Genomic DNA, 19,744 nt, shown 5'->3' with positions numbered 1-19,744 from the left:
AGTGCTCTTAGTGAAATAAGGGATTCATTTCACCAGTAAGTTGAGTCGAAGCAATGTCAAGGCCTCTGTGAGGGAATTGAGACCTCAACTAGTATAAATCAGTGCATCTCCCTGAAGTCAGCTGAGAGAATCGACAGCATCTAGATCTGGCCCTTAAATGTGTTATTTGCAGTTGTTCTCCTTGGGCCCTACCTTGTGAGATAGTTAATCGGTTGGTTGATATTATCCAATAAGCAACCTCATGGGTTATTAGCATCTTTTTTCATATGCTGCATAGTCAAATAGCTTTACTTCTGACAGTAACATCTATTGCAAAGAAGCAGGCTTAGGTCCTATCTGTGATAACTACTTAGACTAACCATAGCAATAATTTAATCATTTTAAAGGTCTTCAGTGGGAACACAATGCATGTCATACCCAACCCAGCCTAGTCATCTTCTGATGCTGATTGCTTTCTTTAGCTTGTATTCTCAGACCAAGCATGGAAGAACTAATTCATCAGGTACTGAGACCCCTTGCAACTAATATTATTGACCAGCCCTGGTTTTCATGTCTTAAATCTCACAAAACTATTACAAAGTCCACTTTGATGTTGACACATTTACAATAAAATGATGAAATGTGCTGTCACAACACTTCTGTCTGAGTATTGAAGGGCTCCAGCCTTGTTTGCTCTTATGACGCTATCAAATAAGGAAGACCAATAAATCAAGTTTGCAGCAGAAAACTCATGGTGTGGGAGGGAACCTGCAAAAGGCTCTCACAAGAGCCAGCTGGAACCAGGTGTTTTGTTGTGCAATGCTGATCAGTTAAAACTCAGACACTGAATTAAGTGACAAAGCAGTTAGAATTTGCTAAGCAATTGCAAAAACAAGTCCAGACTGAAATTCCTGCGGGGTGGACAGTGCTCTGGTGCTGTGGACTCGGGAGAGAAGCCAAAAGGACCGCGCCATGAGGCAGTCAGGAATGTGACGTTCAAAGCTGAAGTCCACAAAGGCAGCACACGAAGCTGCATGAATCATGGTAAACAGTACAGACCCAGACAATACCCAGCACTTAGGGAAAAATGCAAGATGTGCAATGGGTCACATCTTTTCCCAAGAGTTTATGTGCGTCAAGCAAAGTGTGTGGTATGGACAAAGGGGATGACAATGTCACTGCTCACTCAGTGGGCAAGAGTGCTGCGAAAGATGAATCAGTGTGAAAGGAAATGGAAGTTATGCTGATGATAAATTGGGCTCAAGCCAGCGTGGCACCAGAAATAGTGATATGAGCACCAAAAAGGACATAGAATAGAGGGATCTGGCAGTAAAACTTGGGTCTTCCAGTAGCCTTTCAGTCTTCCAGCAGTAAGCTTGTCCCCACCGAGGGAGTACATGAACTAAATACATACAGTAGGGTAGATTTACACCTTATAGATTAACTAAATCGGAGATGCATAAGATTTTGCAAGTAGTGGTTTACTTCTTCAGATGCTATGGCGCACACAGGCCAATAACAAATGTTCTTAGTGTAGCACACTTACCTCTTGAGCTCCGGACGAGTCCTGGGCTCAAGATCCTGCAATTCCAATTGGTGGAGCCCATCCGCCAATCGGAAGCAAGCCAGGGTAAGCAAGGCCAGGCCCTTTCCCCGAAGGGAGGGGGCAAGGGGCAGTCTGGACCTGGTTCGAGACTGCGCCCTGCCACGTCCAGGGAACTTCAGGGCCGGAGCCCCTGAAGTGTATAAAAGGAAAGTGTGCTCGGATGCTGGAGGGAGAGACACAGTGAGGGACGGTGAGGAGAGAGGAGCTCCAGAGATGACCATCCTCGGGACCCCACCTGAGTCTCGATGGTGCACGGATCAGTGGATGGTGCTCAGGCTCTAGGAGCCGTTTGAGGCAACCTGAGCCTGCAAACCTGGCAAGCGGTTGAGTAGGCAGTGCGTGGATTGGCACACGGAGATCCAGCCTTGGGAGCAGCTCAAGGCTGCTCAGGCCCCACATGGTGCGTGGATCAATGCACGGAGACCTGGCCCTGGGAGCAGCTCAAGGCCGCTCAAGTTAGCTCCAGCTCTAGGCCGAGTAACCAGAGCCCCGCAGTGTGGCTCTGCATTAACTAAAAGAGCCCCGGTGCCCAGGGCAGGGCCAGGGAAAGGGAAGAACCCCTGGTGCAAGGCCGGGGAACCAGAGCCAGTAAGGGCTCAGCTCCTGTGGGAGTGCCCTGGGTGCTGAGTGCAGGGCACCAGGCCATCAAGATGAGCTGGAGGCACCGCTGGAGAGAGGCTGTCTTGGGACCGGCCACCAGGGGCGAGCCTTGGCTGCTTCAGAGCGGGAGTGGGAGTTGCTGGGGAAGCGGGTCCCGCAGGGGAGGTGGGCTTGGGAGAGGAGGGTCTGCAGCCTCCACCCTTCTTCACTGTGGGAGTGGTGTGTCCACATCCCGGCACCCTAAAGAAGAGGGGCTCCAGGGAACGCCCCGTGGGGTGCCGAGTGCACCCCATATTTTGTGATTGTTGTTTCGTACTGTAGAAGTTAATATAGGTACGGGTACTCCTTAAGGGAGCTTACCTGGGTTTATCTGTCTTCATTGCCTGTATGTGTTTTTTGCTTATTATCAGAACTTACCTGTCTGGTTGCCTGTGTACATCTATGGTATTGCTACCTCAACTTACCTGGGTTTGTCTAAGTTGATGTTCATATGTGTTTATTGTGTTGATGACCTGTTCCAAAGTGTTAATGCTTATTCTGTGCAGGGGGGTTAATTATTGCATATGCTGTGAATCACCCGGTTCATGTTTTTGCACTCCCTCGAAGCGGTGCAATATGTTGATTGCAGATTATTGTATAAGGTGCCACGTACCAATTTTACTGTACATATTTAATGTCTCTTATTCATATTCATTTATTGTAGTAATACATTTGTATATAGGTGAGCACTTTGTCTCGGTCTGGCTCTGTAGAGAGGAGAGGGAACTGCTCCCAGGGGGCAGGCCCCACACTCAGCACTCTTGCCTGACCACCCCATCCCTTCCACTGGCAGACAGGGTACATCCCTGGGTGTACTTGGGCTACATTAGTTTCCCCTTGTACTTAGGGGGAAATACACCTATTATTGGTTTAAAAATGTACCAATCCCTTGGTCTTACCAAGATGTGGCACCCATTGAGGGTGCAGGGTCCAAGTATGTAATAGGGAAAAGTTAGGGCATTATTTATGCACAAGGAAGCTCTGCACAGTGCAGAAGAGGGCTAAAAGGTCCAACTGTCTTATGATTTATACTCTTAGAAAAGTTCCTCTCACCTTGAGACAGAGACTAAAAGAGGAGCTAGATAAGTATATTGATGTGGCTGTCCCAGAATGTGGATATACTCTCTGGTCATTGTAGGGAAAAAAAGTGGAATATTTGCTAACTATAGGTCCAAAAGAAGTAAATAAATACTTATAAAGGGAACATTTCCTACTACCTACTAAGAGAGAAGCTATTGGAAAGCTGGCTGATAGTACATATTGTTCTGTGCTTTATGTATTAATGGTGTTTTGACAATCAAATTAGAAAAACAGAGCAAATGTTTGTACACATTTGACATCTCTTTGGGAAGACACTGTCTCCTCACACTGTCATTCGAGTTGTTTAGCTTCTGAGGTGTATTGCAGGAAAATACAATTTAGTTTTAAGGCATAATAGGGGAAGGAAGGGTATACATAGGTATTGCCTTGATCTGAGGAAAAACGCATGAGTCAAAACGATTGGCTTAAAATGAAACAAAAATGGAAATTTTGTGTAATGACTAGAAAATACCTAGGACACAAGTTAACACAACAAGGGAGTTGGGTAGATCATAGTAAGGTTGATGTTCTCAACCCCATGTCTGTCTGCCCTTTCAGAGAAGGAAGGAATACAGAGTTTCCTTGAAATGGTGAATTATGCGGGGAGTATGCGCCCAATACTAACGGAGAGCCAAAGGCTCCTGTACTCTACGGGCGAAGGAGCAGCAGGGAGAGCCTCAGGTGGGAAAAGCTGCTCATTATGAGCTGCCAGGGAACAGGTACCCAGGGATTTACCCGCTGCAAGTACTTACTGCGGAACTAGCTGCGCTTCGGTAGTATAATGGGCTAGAGCCCTGCATGGAAGACAAGACATTTTTACTGCAAGGGTCAGCAGCAGCGAGCCGCCCTGGGGCTGAGCCGCACAGCTAAATCAGGAAACGCCCGCGGCAGCTCGGGGAGGCACCTGACTGAAAGGGGACAAGGGAGTAGGGAGATCTATATAAACGCAGGCCCTGAGCCAGGAGAGGCAGCCTGGCCTTGGAGGCTGCAGAGGCAAGAGGTCCCGAGCAGGGGGAATGCAGGAGAGCCCCTCTCTGGCACTGGGGCTGTCTTGAAGAAGGAAAACAGCATCAGTGCCCTACAGAGGAATATTATCCGGGGTAAGGGGCAGCCTTGTTATGTGGGCAGGTAGACATTGTTTTTGTCTGGACCTGGGGGGTAAGTTTGTGTTATAGCTAGAAGGCTTACTCCTGGGTTAGAGTTTCAACCGGTGGTTTGGGCATGGCTGAAAGGGGAGTGTGTGGAAATGTAGTGAGGGCAGGGTAGAGACCAGCAGGAGCTCAGAAGAACTAGTTGGCATCTAGAGCAGTGTCTCTCAACCCATGGGTCACGACCCAAAAATAGGTCACAAGAATATATGAAAGGGTTGTGAACAAGCCTTAAAAAATGGATTCTCCTTTAAACAACAAAAATGCAGGAAACCATGGGTTTCCACTTGCAGGCTGGCAGAGTTTCAACCTGCAAGTAGCTGCTTGGGACTGGCAGGAGCAGGAGGTGGGCGATCGGGCAGAGGTGCCACGTGCATGTGCGCACACGTACATGCATGTAGCAGCCAGGCAGTGTGGAGAGCAGCTCCCGCAGCTCCCTGCAGGTAAGTCTATGGGGGGAGGAAGGGGGCACAGATGATGGGTCAGGAGGGTGGAGGGGCACAGACGACACTGCCCACCACCACACCTCCTCTCTGGGGTAGCGCTGTGGCCTGAAGGGAGTGGCAGCTTGGCCATGGCCAGTTGATGGCCAGTCCTGACTCAGTAAATAGTTTAAGTAGAAAATATCCCCCTGGCCCTGCCAGTGCCTCTCACTCCCAGCCCACAGATCCCCCTGCCCTGCCCAGCTCTGCTGGGGCAGCATGTGGCTCCCCAAATTTTGTACTCACAGCGGGCTGGCTGCCTGGCTGCCATGTGCATGTGTGTGCATGCATATGCATGTGGTACCCCCTGCCTGATCACCCTCCTCCTGCTCCCCCCAGCCCCAAGCAGCTGCTTGCAGGCTGGTATATTGATAAATATATATATATAGGAAAGTTTCTGCCAGATTCATACATATATATATATATGTATGAATCTGGCAGAAACTTTCCTAGTCTTGGATGAAACATGGATTGTGATTGTCAAAGTGCTGCTGTGGATAGGACGTTGCAGAAAGCAGTTAAGGCTATTAGCAAAGATTGGCTGGGATATTATATTCTAAGTCCTTAATAGCGATTTAAAGAAGAGTTCTTTGTACCAGATGGAATTTGCTTAAAGACAGTAGAATAGCAATTCCTTAACAATACAGAAACTACATTAAAAATGATGCATGAAGTTCAGCTACAGACTGAAAAACCTATGAATAGTGAGGAGTAAACTTGTTGCATGTGCCAAAAATATAAACTAAGTCTAATGAAAGAACTTGACTTTCTTGTTAATGGCACTAGACATTTGGATCTACAAGAAACTGCATACAGATTTATCTATGCTAGCTGGGAAAAAACCCCCCCTACTTAGTTGTTCCAGACTTTTATTCTTGCTTTCCTAAGAGAGCTTTTTAGACTATGACCGAACAAATGATCATGCATATCAGAACCATTTTTGCTAGACAGAATATATTTGACATGGGGGCCATGAATTTTAGCAGTTTGCAAGGAATTTTAGGTTTTGACATATCACCACTAGTCACTAATATCCCCAATCAATGGGTTGGTGGAAAAGAATATCAAAGTAATAAAGCACCAACTAAAAAATGGCCAGAAATTGAGATTCAATTTCTAACCCATATTTAGCAGTGCAAATTACAGAACTGCACTAATGAACATGGGTTGTCACCTGCTATCATTTTTATTCAACAGAAAACTGAAAACAAGAATGCCTATACTGTTAAGAAGCTGTTATTAAAGTCTCTGGGGACTTGCAGGTATACAGAGAGAGATAAGGCAAAAGAAAAGACTTGGTTTGATTTTGGGTCCCTGGAGCTGCTACCACTTCACAGAAATGAGTTTGATGGAAACCAATATTGCAAGCAACTTGGAGGGTCACTGAAGGCAGCTTCCTTCCTTGCATGAGATTTGATACTCAACAAAATAGGTACAATGGAGAAATAGGTCATACTTCCTCCAAATCCCAGAATGGAAAGAGGAAAAGGACACGGAGTAGGCCACGTTGCTTGAGAAGGTCAGCAGGATGAGATTTCATAGATATTTCATAGACGTTAGGGCTAGAAGGGACCTCGGAAGATCATTGAGTCCAGCCCCCTGCCCCAGAGGCAGGAATTCAGCTGGGGTCAAAGGATCCCAGAAAGATAAGCATCCAAATGTTTCTTAAAAGAGTCGAGAATAGGTGCTTGCACCACCTCTGGAGGGAGTCTATTCCAGGCTTTGGGGGCTCGGACAGTAAAGACGTTTTTCCTTATGGCCAGCCTAAACCTGTCTTGGAATAGTTTATGACCGTTTGACCTTGTCATCCCACGGGGTGCTCTGGTGAACAGGCGTTCCCCCAGGTCCTGATGAACATCTCATATACTTATAGGCAGCCACCAGGTTCCCCCTGAGCCTGCACTTTTCCAGGCTGAAGAGTCCCATGGCTCCCAGCCTCTCATCGTAAGGCCTGTTCTCTTGGCCTCTGATCATGCACGTGGCTCTCCTTTTGACTCTCTCAAGCTTTTCCACATCCTTTTAAAATTGTGGAGCCCAGAATTGGACGCAGTACTCCAGCTGCAGCCTCACCAAGGCCGAGTACAGTGAGAGGATGACATCCTGAGCTCTGCTTGAGAAGCATCTATGGATGCAAGCCAGAGTTTTTTTGCTTTACCCGCTGCGACATCACATTGATGGCTCATGTTCATTTTGTGGTCAATCATGACCCCCAAGTCCCTTTTGGCTGTGGTGCTAAGCAAGCATAGCACTTATGAGCCTATAAGCGTGATGTGGGTTTTTTTTCCCTGAGGTGGTGTACCTTGCATTTATCGGTATTGAACATCATCAGGTTTGTATCTGTCTACTTACTAAGCTTATCCAAGTCATCCTGGATCATGAGTCTGTCCCCAGGTGTGGACGCTATGACTCAACATTTAGTGTCATTGGCGAACTTGGCCAGTGCACTTCTGACACCAATGTCCACATCATTGATAAAGGTGTTAAAGAGTACAGGTCCAAGAACAGAGCCTTGGGGGACCCCACTGGTCATGGAGCACCATGGTGATTCACTTCTGTTGACTACCACTCTCTGGGTCCGACCTCAGAGCCAATTCCCCAGCCATCGGACTGTAATATAGCCGAGGTCGCAGTCGACCAATTTTTCCATGAGGAGATCATGGCTGCTGCTGATGGCTGAACCTCAGGGCAGGGCATAAGCAGACATAATGGACTTACTGTTGCCTGATGTGTCGATGTCTCTCTATGGAGACCCACAAGTACACATGAGCTCAGGGTTTTGTTGAACATTGGTAGTCAGTAGGCTGTTTATGTGTATGTGAAACTGTAAACTACATTAAGGTTGATTAATTATTATTGTTATCTTTGGTTGGAAAAAGATGTGTGCAACTGCACCTTTACAAAGCTCTTGCAGAAGCCAGTTGAGTTGTGCAGAGTCTGAAGTTATACAGCGCTGATCAGCCCCAGCTGAATGAAGAAGACTTCTATCCAGTACTTCATCTCTTTGTGACTATTTTGAATACTATAGTAGTGTTCACTCCCTCTAGTTAAGCAGAATACATCATGGTTTCTTCACTCCATGCCCAGCAGAGACCTTAATGGTTTATGGGGAGAAAATTTCAATAGGATCCTTGGGAATTAGATGCTTAATTCTTAGGGCCATTTGAAAATCCTAACCTGGAAGGTGCAGAGAACAAGCACAGGCTGTACTAAAATGGCAAAGGCTTTTCATCTGTTAGGAGAAGAATTGTACACATTTCTTTCTATGTGATAAGGAATTGCCTTTGCTGGGGGGCCTTACACTGTGCCCTCATGCATGTCCTAGCAACTCATATTGGAAGCTAACAGGAACCGGACATATGTGAGGGAAAAATATGGCCAATAGGTAGAACTGTCTTTTCATGGAAAGGATGTCATTGCACCTGGAGCCAACTGCAGCTCTTCTCACCTGAGAGTCTCACCACAGGCCTATGTGCCAGCTCAGTGTAATCAATATTTTGGCATCTACTTTTAAGCATCCTGCTTTCACTGCTGAGGCACTTCAGGAAACCACAGAGCACTGGCCAAAGAGCTCCTGGTGCTGGTGAAGCAAGTGGCAAAGGAGTCAAATAAAGTAGATTTAATTGTTGCCCAGAGCTTATTGGGAGTTGTATTGCTTTGGCCTGCAGGACACTTCAGTTCTGTGTGTGCACCTGACTCCTTCAAGGAGGGAACTGTTTGTTCTCACCTGACTTGCAGGGAGCTAATTCTTTTGGCTTGTTACAAGTGTCATAATGCAGTTGGACTGCAACCTGAATGCCCCCAAACTAGAGCAGTGGTTAGCAGTGCTAATACATCAGTCTGGTTTAAAATAGATTCATAGATTCATAGAGTCGGAAGAGACCTCAGTGGGCCATCTAGTCCAACCCCCTGCCCCTGGCAGGCAAGAGAAGGAACACCAACCTGGGGTCATGTGGTCCCAGCCAAGTGCCTGTCCAGTCTCTTCTTGAAGACCCTCAAGGACGGGGCAAGCACCACCTCCCTTGGGAGCCCGTTCCAGATCCTGGCAACCCTGACCATGAAGAACTTTTTCCTAATTTCCAGCCTGAACCTTCTCTCCAGTAGCTTATGGCCATTGTTCCTTGTTGTTCCAGGGGGTGCCCTGGTGAAGAGATCGTCGCCTACTTCATTTTGCTCTCGCCTTATGAATTTGTACGCCACCACAAGGTCCCCTCTTGGCCTTCTCTTGGAGATGCTGAAGAGGTTAAGGTCTTTCCTCATAGGGCCTTCCCTGCAGGCCTCTAATCAGGTGAGTGGCTCTTCTTTGGACCCTCTCCAGGTTGTCCACATCCCTCTTGAACTGCGGCATCCAGAACTGGACACAATACTCCAGCTGTGGTCTGACCAGTGCCGTGTAGACGGGGAGAGTCACTTCCCTGGACCTGTTTGTGAAGCCCCTACAGATGCACGACAAGGTGCGATTGACTCTGCCGACTGCTTCATCACACTGACAACTCATGTTCATCCTGGAGTCAACAGTGACTCCAAGATCTTTTTCTGCCTCAGTGGAGCTGAGAAGGTCGCCCCCGAGCCTGTAGGTATGATGGCAGTTCTTCCTCCCTAGATGCAGCACCTTGCCCTGGTCCTTATTGAATTGCATCCTGTTGCTCTCTGCCCACTTCCCCAGCCTGTCTAGGTTGGCCTGGATCTGGTTCCTCCTCTCCAGGGTGTTAGCTGCACCCCATAATTTTGTGTCATCTGCAAATTTGGACAGGGTGCTTCCCACCCCCTCATCCAGTAAAATGATTTACTGGAGGTGGATAACTTAGGTCATCTTTGCTGATATGTCCTGGAAGAGATGGCTACACTTATACTTGAGGTTAATGGAGTACTTTAAAGATTTAATTTCCCCATCTGCATAAGCTTGGTGACTGTCCATGTGTAACAGAGCACAGGGTGTGCTCCGTTGCTCATAGGGGTGTGGGTAGCAGCAAAACATCCTGCAGCTGGCTATTCTCCCCAACCAGGCCTAATTGCCTGATTGGGAACAGGGCTCAGCTGTTCCTTATAACAACAGAGCCCTGAGCAGTGGCTAGCAGTCTGCTGCTGGCAGCCGTGAGGACGGCACATGGATGGAGCCTGCTGCTCACAACTCCTTGGAGGTCTGGGGGGACCATGGGTATGGTAGGAAGTTCCCTGTCCTGGGTATGATAGAAAACTGCACCCTGCTGGGGTAGGATGGCATGGTGGGGTAGTCCCTGGAAATGCCAGGCCCACACCCAGAGAGTGGTAGTAGATGGATCAGTATAGACCTGGAAGGATGTGGGTAGTGGGGTCTTGCAGGGGTCCTGTACTCTTCAAAATGTTCATCAGTGACTTGGATGTAGGTGTGAAGTGTACTCTGTCCAAGTTTGTGGATGATACTAAATTGTGGGGTGAAGTGCACACTCTGGAGGGTAGGGAACGATTGCAGGCAGACCTGGACTGGTTAGAAAAGTGGGCAGTACACAATAGGATGCAGCACAACAAGGACAAGTGCAGAGTGCTGCACCTAGGGCGCCAAAATATCCAGCACACCTACTGGCTGGGAAGTGACCCTCTCAGCAGCAAAGAGGTGGAAAGAGATCTCGAAGTCCTAGTGGACTCCAAGATGAGCAGGAGTCGTCAGTGTGACGAAATCATCAGCAAAGCTAACCGCACTTTATCATGCATTAGCAGATGCATGACAACTAGATCCAAGGAGGTGATGCTTCCCCTCTATGCGGCGTTGGTCAAACTGCAGTTGGAGTACAGCGTCCAGTTTTGAGCACCGTACTTCAAGAATGATGTTGATAGATTTGAGAGGGTCCAAAGGAGAGCCACTCATATGGTTAGGGTCTTACAGGACAAGCTTTATGAGGAGAGACTGAGGGACCTGGGCCTCTTCAGCTTCTGCAAGAGAAGGCTGAGAGGTGATCTTGTGGCCATCTACAAATTCATTAGGAGGATGCAGCAAGGGATCGGAGATGCTCTGTTCACCAGGGCACCTCTTGGGGTAGCAAGGAACAATGGTCACAAACTGACAGAGAGCAGATTTAGGTTAGACATCAGGAAAAACTTCTTCAGGGTAAGGGTGGCCAAAATTTGGAATGAGCGTCCAAGGGAGGTGGCGCTCTCCCCTACCTTGGGAGTCTTTAAGAGAAGGTTGGATAGGCAACTGCCTGGGGTCATCTGACCCCAGCGCTCTTTCCTGCCCAGGGCAGGGGGTCGGACTTGATGATCCATTGAGGTCCCTTCCGACCCAAACATCTATGAATCTATGAATGTCTGTCCTCTCCCCACTTCCTCCTACCACCCCCTCCACCCCATCCATACCACCTCTCAGAACTTCACACCCATCTTCCTCCTGCCTGCCTCACTTTCCCTCCTCCTGCCGCCTCTGTAAGGGCTACTTTTCTAAGATGATTTCAGTTATCCATGACCTCCTCTTATCTCGCTTTCTCCAGCTCCTGGCTTTTTCAGGGCATGTCTGTACTTAAGCATAGTCTAGAGATGGCTGGATTAGTTTGGGTGCTGGTATCAGTCTAGCTGTAGCATCACAGGCCTCTGTATGAATTAATTCGGTTTCTTGGCTGACAGGTCTGTACTACCACAGCTAGACTGGTTTCAGTCACCATGCTCGTTAGTTTAAAGCCTGCTCAGGTATCTCCTTGCTACAATGTAGACCACAATGTAGATGTACCCACAGAGACCTGCAATCCTTACGTTGGCCGTTGCCTCTGCAGCTGCCCTCTTTTATAAAGTCCTCTTCTTTTCTGACAGTCTCTGGTCTGGATCAGAAGGTGATGGGATGCTGCATTCTCTGCCATTCCTGCCACTTCCAACCCCATCTACCTTTGACATCCCACTGTACTGCTCTTTTGAATAGTTGGCTTTCCAGCCAGCTCAAGTAAGCCTTTGCCTCTGGTTTTAGCTCTGGAATCTCTTTCTTTTTCTCCTCAGTCTCCCACACTCATCCTTACTGACTGCAAAATGCTACAAAAATCAACGTGAATATAACTTGATATTTCCTGACAAAAATCAATAGTAGTATCCATACTGGGACTCTTTTCATCTAGCTTTTAAGGAGCTCTACAACAGGGATCCTATTATTTACAGATAGGGAAAGTAAGGTAGGGGGAAGTGGAAAGACTTGCTTGAAAATGTCTTTCCATTTAAACTTAAGCTGGCAGAGCTGGGAATAACGCCTAAGTTTTGGGAGTCCTAGTGAAGTCTCCTCCCAGGACAAGGATTATTGGCTGGGTAGATGCCTTTCTTGGTCACTGTGGGGAAGGTCAGGAGAATGAACATAGGACGCTGTTTCTGATGAATTCCCTTATTTTCTCTGTTACTTTTAAAAGTTCCCATTGCTCAGAGAAACAACCAATTTTGTAGCACCACCTTCACTTCTTTCTGCCTGCAAGTGAGGCTAGGAGCACCCCAAAGCACATGACCCATCTTGAATAGGCTTATATTCATGTGCTCAGGGCTACTCTAAGGCACCTGCTTGGCTTTGTTTCTGGGATCTGCCACACACGGAGCAGCAGTGAGCAGACAGAGTGTGCTTTATGGCAGCACTGCTGGCTGTGGCACAGAACCGGTATAGGCAAACCCTTAGAAACCAAGGCAGACAGGTGCTTTCATTTCTTGTCTTGCTCCCTTGTTGAACTAGGCCTGTATTACTTCACTACTGTGGCTCCCTCCGTGGGGGAGACTTCCAAGGCCATGTTGGCAGATGAGTGTCCCCTGGCCCTGTTGCAGTCTGGAGCTGCTGCGGAGCTCCCTGGAGTCAAAATGCCCAGCTACTTCAGTGGGTGTTGCATGAGTCCATGTCCTTCTGGAAAATGGCTCCCCTTACCACCTCTCTGTTCCCTCACACTGCTGCTTTCCTAGTCCTTTTTCTCCCCTTTTGTCATTTCAATCTTTCCTCCTTTGCTGTGCTACCAGTGTACTAACCTCCCATTTCTGCCCCCATCCCCTTTCTCTTATCTAGTAACACTGGTCTCCTCATTACTGATCAAGTTGAATTTGAACATCTCAGGAGCCCCTTGAGGAAAACTCAGGACCTTCTGCTTGCGATCTGCAATTTTTGCTTTTGTGCACCTTGAGGGTGGGATTGTGCAGGAAACACTAAGGCTCCAGAGTAAGAGTCTGAACCCTGATTTAAGATTATTGCAAAGGCCAGCCCCAGCTGTAAACAGACATGCAGTCCTTTGAGTAGGTCGCGTGACTCTGTAGTGTGTTACTGGATATAAGAACCGGTGCACACTAACCAAGACAGGCTTGGGAAGACCTCTGTCTTTGTCCATGAATGAAGACTGCTTCATGAGGTTCCAGGGCTGGGGAAAGAAATCTCTGAGTCTTTCTGAGTGCCTCCTATGGACATTAAGCTTTACATGAGACTAGAAGCATCTCCAAGAGCAAGTGCTTTGTAGTGAATTTTATGCGCTGTATTTGCCTGGACTTTGAAGGCAGGAAATTTGGGCTCCTTTCCCTCGTACCTTAGAAGGTTCAGATTTGAAAGAACGCAGACATGGGCGAATTAGGGACTAAACCCTGAAGCTCTGGGTCTGAATCCCCACTGACCTGTGCAACCAGGACAGGCCCCCAACAGAAGGAGCCATGGGTCCACAGCCCCCTCTAGCAGTCCACATGTACAAATTCCTACTTAGAAGCAGGGATCTGGAAAAGGGGAAGCTCGTCGCCTTGGAGGAATTCCTGAAGCCCAGATAAATATTGCGGCGCGAACAAAACTCTAACACTGCAGCAAATCGCACACAACCCACCTTGGCACAGTGACTTTGTAGGGGAGTCTCCATGGGGAGGAAGTGTACAAAATATTAACGACTTCGATGGGTCGGAGGAGACAATTCACCGGTTGCGTGTTTCTCTTCAGAGGAAAGTGGCAGTTTGACGTACATACCAATGTGGCTGGACGTGCCTGTTTATCTCCAGGTTTTAGAAAGATGGAAATGTGCTTTGAGAGATGTGAGTGGTTTGAGGAACCTGGAGGTTTGCTGCTTTTGAAAAAGTAGCCACCATGGCCCACCTTGCTTGGTTCAAATTGCTCAAAGATATCAGGGCAATAATTTGTCCTATATATCAATATTTCTCAGGTGCCAAAATCTACATGGTATCAAATGGCTTCATCCAAAATCTAGTGGAGGCAATAGGAGTTTTCCCACCTGACTTTTAATAGACTTTGGATCAAGCTGTAAGCTGATTTTAAGAAATGTTGGGCATTTCCAGCTCTGATTGAAGTCACTGGATGTCAAGGGTTTTCATCAATTCGGATGTGGATTGTGTCACACAAATCCGACACAAGGTATCTACTAGTCCTATGCTTTTAGAGTTTTAAGAGATGTACTAGGTACACGTGGGCAAGGAGTTATTAAGAATTGATTCAGGGTCTTTTCATACTGCAATCCAGAGGGGTCATTGCACATCATAAGGTTGCAGAGCCAAGGTAGCTTTAAACCAGCCAGCTCTGGTACGGAGTGGCATGGGCTTCACTGAAGCTTGTACAAGCCTGCCTGGGTACTTGCTAGGGGAACCCCTGTTACTGCAGTTACACTGGTATCAATGCCCAGGAACATTAGCTGCAGCGCTTAAACTGCCACTGATGTCTGACGTCAACATTTGTCTTAAAGGAAAGAGCCAGAGTCTGATTTTTCCAGTGCTTTATGCCTTCATAGTCCCACTTAGAAGAAGGCAAATGAAAGAGGTGAGGTTACAGAGATGGGCCAAAGAGAACAGGATGGGTTTCAACACTGACAAGTGCAGGGTAATGCACCCGGGGAGGAAGAACCAGTGGCATACCTACAGGCTGGGGAACTCGCTTCTCACCAGTGTTGAGACAGAAAAGGATCTTGGAGTCATCATTGATGCCACAATGAACATGGGCCGACAGTGTGGGGACGCAGTCAGGAAGGCCAACCGTACCTTGTCATGCATCCACAGATGCAACTCAAGCAGGTCCAAGGAGGTGATCCTCCCCCTCTACACGACACTGGTCAGGCCGCAGGTGGAGTACTGCATCCAGTTCTGGGCACTGCACTTCAGGAAGGATGTGGCCAATATGGAAAGGGTCCAGAGGAGGGCCACCCGCATGATCAGGGGTCAGTAGAGCAGGCTTTACAAGGAGAGGCTGAGGGACCTGAACCTGTTCAGCCTCCACAAGAGAAGGCTGAGAGGGGATCTAGTGGCAGTCTACAAACTAGTCAAGGGGGACCAGCAGGCATTGGGAGAGTCCCTGTTCCCCCGAGCAATCCCGGGAGTTACAAGAAACAACAGATATAAGCTAGCAGAGGGTAGTTTCAGGCTAGACATTAGGAAGCGCTATTTCACTGTCAGGGCGGCTAGGACCTGGAACCAACTTCCAAAAGAAGTGGCGCTGGCTCCTACGGGGTCTTTAAAAGGAGGCTGGACGAACATCTGGCTGGGGTCGTTTGACCCCAGTACTCTTTCCAGCCACGACAGGGTGTCAGACTAGATGATCTCCTCAGGTCCCTTCCGACCTGACCAACTATGAAACTAGGTTGCAACATTTGGGACATTCTTAATAGCCAGGTCAATAGTTCAGTATGAACAAAACCCAGGAGATGGAAGAGCCCAGCATGTCTTGGGGTGAAATTACACGTTACACTTAGACCATACTAAAGACACTTAAAGCATGAGCATCTACATGTTAATACTCATGAACTTATAATTTTTCATCTTAAAATTATGTCACTTCAGGCAAGGGTTAACTCTCTTGGTTGTGCTACGCAGCTCATGTTGGGGTAACTTCAGTCTGCTTCCTGGAGATAACATGATCAATTTTCAGTCTTTCAGCATCCCAGGATGCACCACTGCCAGCTGCCCCTCCCCACTAGAGCAGGGATAGAGCCCAGGCTCTTAGCCATACCTCTGCTCTAGTGACAAATCAGAGCAGTGCAGGCGAGAAACGATATGAACCCCTAACATATAATTGTTTAAACATGTTCTAACTTTAATACGGCTTAACGTGCCACAGATTTAGTAAGGTCTTAGTGAAATGTGTAATGTCACCTGTAGAAAACAGGCTCTTAGGGCCTGTTTGAAAGCCCACTGAAGTCAGATATCTTCACCCAGCTGTATGAGCATTCGTGGTCATCTGGCCAGGTGCCAGGGGATTGAAAACTAGCTAATGTGGTCCCCATTTTTAAGCAAGGGAGGAAGGAGGACCCAAGTAACTATAGGACCATAAGCCTCACCTTGGTCCTCAGGAAGATCTTGGAGAAAATCACCAAGGACCACATCTGTGAGGGGCCAGCAGGGGAGATCATGCTCAGGGGCATCCAGAATGGGTTCATCAAAGGCAGGTCTTGCCTGACCAACCTGATTGCCTTTTATGACCAGGTAACTAAATCCTTGGATGATGGTGTTGCTGTGGATGTAGTCTTTCTAGACTTTAAAAAGGCCTTTGACACTGTCTCTCACCCCATCTTCATCAATAAACTAAGCGACTGTGGCATTGATGTGCCTGCACAGTTGAATGGGTAAAAAATTGGCTGATGGGTTGCACCCAGAGAGTAGTGGTGGACGGGTTGTACTCAACCTGGTGAGATGTGAGCAGTGGGGTCCCACAGGGTTCGGTCCTTGGGCCTGCACTGTTTAACATCTTCATCAGCAACTTGGATGAGGGGGTAGAAAGCACGCTGTCCAAGTTTGCTGATGACACTAAGATGTGGGGCGAGGTGGACACACTTGAAGGGAGAGAGAGGCTGCAACTAGATTTAGACAGACTACAGAAGTGGGCAGACGAGAATCGGATGTGGTTTAATGTACACAAATGCAGGGTGCTGCACCTTGGGAGAAGGAATCCACAGCATACATACAGGCTGGGGAGTTCCCCTTTTGAAAGCACAGAGGCAGAAAGGGATCTTGGAGTCATTATTGACTCCAAGATGAACATGAGCCGCCAATGCCAGACTGCAGCCAGCAAGGCCAGCCATACCTTGTCATGCATCCAAAGGTGCATCTCAAGCCGGTCCAGATAGGTGATGCTCCCCCTCTATGCGACTTTGGTCAGGCCGCAGTTGGAGTACTGCGTCCAGTACTGGGCACCGCACTTCAAAAGGGATACGGCCAGCCTGGAGAGGGTTCAGAGGAGGGCCACCCACTTGGTAAGAGGGCAGCTAGACAGGCCTTACGAGGAGAGACTGAAGGACCTGAACCTGTTCAGCCTCAGCAAGAGAAGGCTGAGGGGGACCTGGTGGCTGCCTACAAGCTCATCAGGGGAGATCATCAGCAAATAGGAAAAGCCCTTTTCTCCCCAGCACCACCTGGGGTGACAAGGAACAATGGCAATAAGCTGATGGAGAATAGGTTTAGGTTAGAGATCAGAAGGCAATATTTTACAGTTAGGGTGGCCAGAATCTGGAACCAACTTCCCAGGGAAGTGGTCCTCGCCCCTACCTTGGGCAAATTCAAAAATAGGTTAGATGATCACCTGTCTGGGGTCTTGTGAACCCAGCATTCATTTCTGCCTGTGGCAGGGGGTCAGGCTTGATGATCTGTTCAGGTGCCTCCTGACCCTAGGTACTGTGAAACTCTGAAACTAATGTGGAAAACTCCTATTGACTTCCATAGAGGTTAGATCAGGCCCCTTGACATCTTGTTTTGATATGATGCAAATTCAGTATGAATGAAATTTGGCCCTTGGTGTAGGCATGTCCACAAAAGGCTGTGGTATGCAATAAATGTTATTTGTCCTACAAAACCCAGCAGTGCCCTTGTCAGCACCCGATGAACCACCTTCTTGAAATGGCTCTAAATACAATGTTTGTCTAGATTAGTACAACTGCTACACTAGTGCAACACCCACACAGCACATTTCAGATTGCCTTGCATGGCCTCCCAATCATTTGTGTCACAGCCCTGCCGGGATGCCCGCCCTTCCCGTTCTCTCTTGCGCCGTGCACGTGAAATCCAGGAAATGAGTCAAAGGAGCCACCGTAGATTCTCCCTGAGAACATGTCAATAAACATTGAAGATAGAAACCAAGAGCAGAGCTAGCATGTACGCTTGGGGCTGTTATAAAGTAGTGACATTGCCTCATTTCCAGGATTGAGCATTTGTGTCCAGGCAGGCTTGTAGTCCCACCATAGCCCATGCCATTCAGTACTGTAGCTGGTTTAAAGCTAGTTTGGCTCTGCATATTTATGATCCAGATGAGTGGGTGGGTTTTGCTTCCTGGTGATGCTCCTGAGCTCAGCAGTGTAGATGTGCTATTTCTCCCTTTTTTTGTGCCCTTGAAAATTTCCCCTACAATGACTGCTGCTCTGGGTTGCTGTCGAGGATTATTAATGCCTGGGTGGTTACTAAAGAATCTGTCACCTCCTGAACAGGAGTTCTTGAAATTGGCTCACCAGCAAGCAATGTGAAGGAGGAAGGAACTTGAATCAAGAGTCTCTCCTGAACAGACTCAATCATTTCTCCTGGCTTTGCAACAGTGGGTTGGAGCATTCCTGCCGACCTCTTTCTTTCATCGGTGAAGGAGAGTCAGTCCTTCAGTCACCATTAGATATAAAAAGAACGCCACCGACAGTCCAAGTATGCAGCAACCGATCTCTTAAATTGTCCCTTAATTGTCTTAGACCTTTAAAAGAACATCCAGGAAATGTAATGACAGGATAAAGCAACTTTTTAAATACTTTTATGGGAGGCCTTAAAAGTTTGGCAACTTCCCTATCTCATGTTTTTAGTTTTGTGCAGACAGAACAAGTTCTAGGAACAGGAGAAAAGTAACTCAACATAATAGTTAGCTCTTGTTTTATCCTTATGCTGCTTTAAAAAATCCCCAAACTTCTACCCTTCAGGAAAAAACCCAGCTGTCTTTTGAAATGCCAGAATTAAATCTTGACAACAATTCCTATTGATTTTACTGGGCCCAAGATGTCTCTAAATAGTTTTCTTTCAATACTTTTGAATGATAAGTAAATTTGAAAACTAATTTTTTAATTCACAATTTAGTGAAAACTACTTACATTTTTTTTTTTTGAGATGCATCTTTTAAAATATTTATTGCAGATGCTGTTAAACCTGTCTTGATAGTATTAAATACAATTTTAGGGGAAACTTCAAAACAGACTGCAGATAATTTGGTACAATACAGTAAGTCTGCTTTAGGTGCTTCAAAATAAAAATAACTTTGCAAGGTGGAATGAAAATAGATTTTCATTCTCTTTGCTGTAATGGCCTTTCTGATCATTTATTATCTTCTGTGTAACACAGCACTGGCTGTATTGGATGTAACTATTTAAGCTGTCTTTTTGGACCTCGTGTGACTTCCTAGGTCCTTCGCGGTCTGACTGGTGTCATAGGTTCAGCAGCCATGCCTCTGCCTCAGTCAGTTGTGTTGGAGCAATTAGTTTCCCTGACAAATATCCATCCCTAATTCTAGTGCCTATTTTTTCTTGCTTATCCTGCAGGCAATGTCTTTGGAACCAGTGAGCGCTCACAAGGTGGGAAGGTGGGTATAACAGAGAAAGTAAGATGCTGAACCTTTTACTCCTGCCTTCAAACAAACCTCTAGCAGTTCAGGAATGTACACTTTTCCTCCCCATGCTCTCTCCTTTTGAGAGGGTCATCAGACCATGACCTTGAGGACATTCATCAAGTTGGACCGTAACCCTGAGGAATTGTGCCAGCCAACATGATAGGTTTTTGAAGTCTGTCAATGCAGACAGAAGCAACTTATGTTCTACTGGACCTAGGGGCTACCTACCTACAGCCATTGAGACCATATTGAACCACTGGCCACTGTCTATCCTTTTCTTCTAAAATTCATTTAT

This window comes from Alligator mississippiensis, chromosome 4 (assembly GCF_030867095.1).
Source record: "Alligator mississippiensis isolate rAllMis1 chromosome 4, rAllMis1, whole genome shotgun sequence".
Classification (NCBI taxonomy): domain Eukaryota; kingdom Metazoa; phylum Chordata; order Crocodylia; family Alligatoridae; genus Alligator; species Alligator mississippiensis.
Note: the sequence above shows the minus strand (reverse complement) of the source record.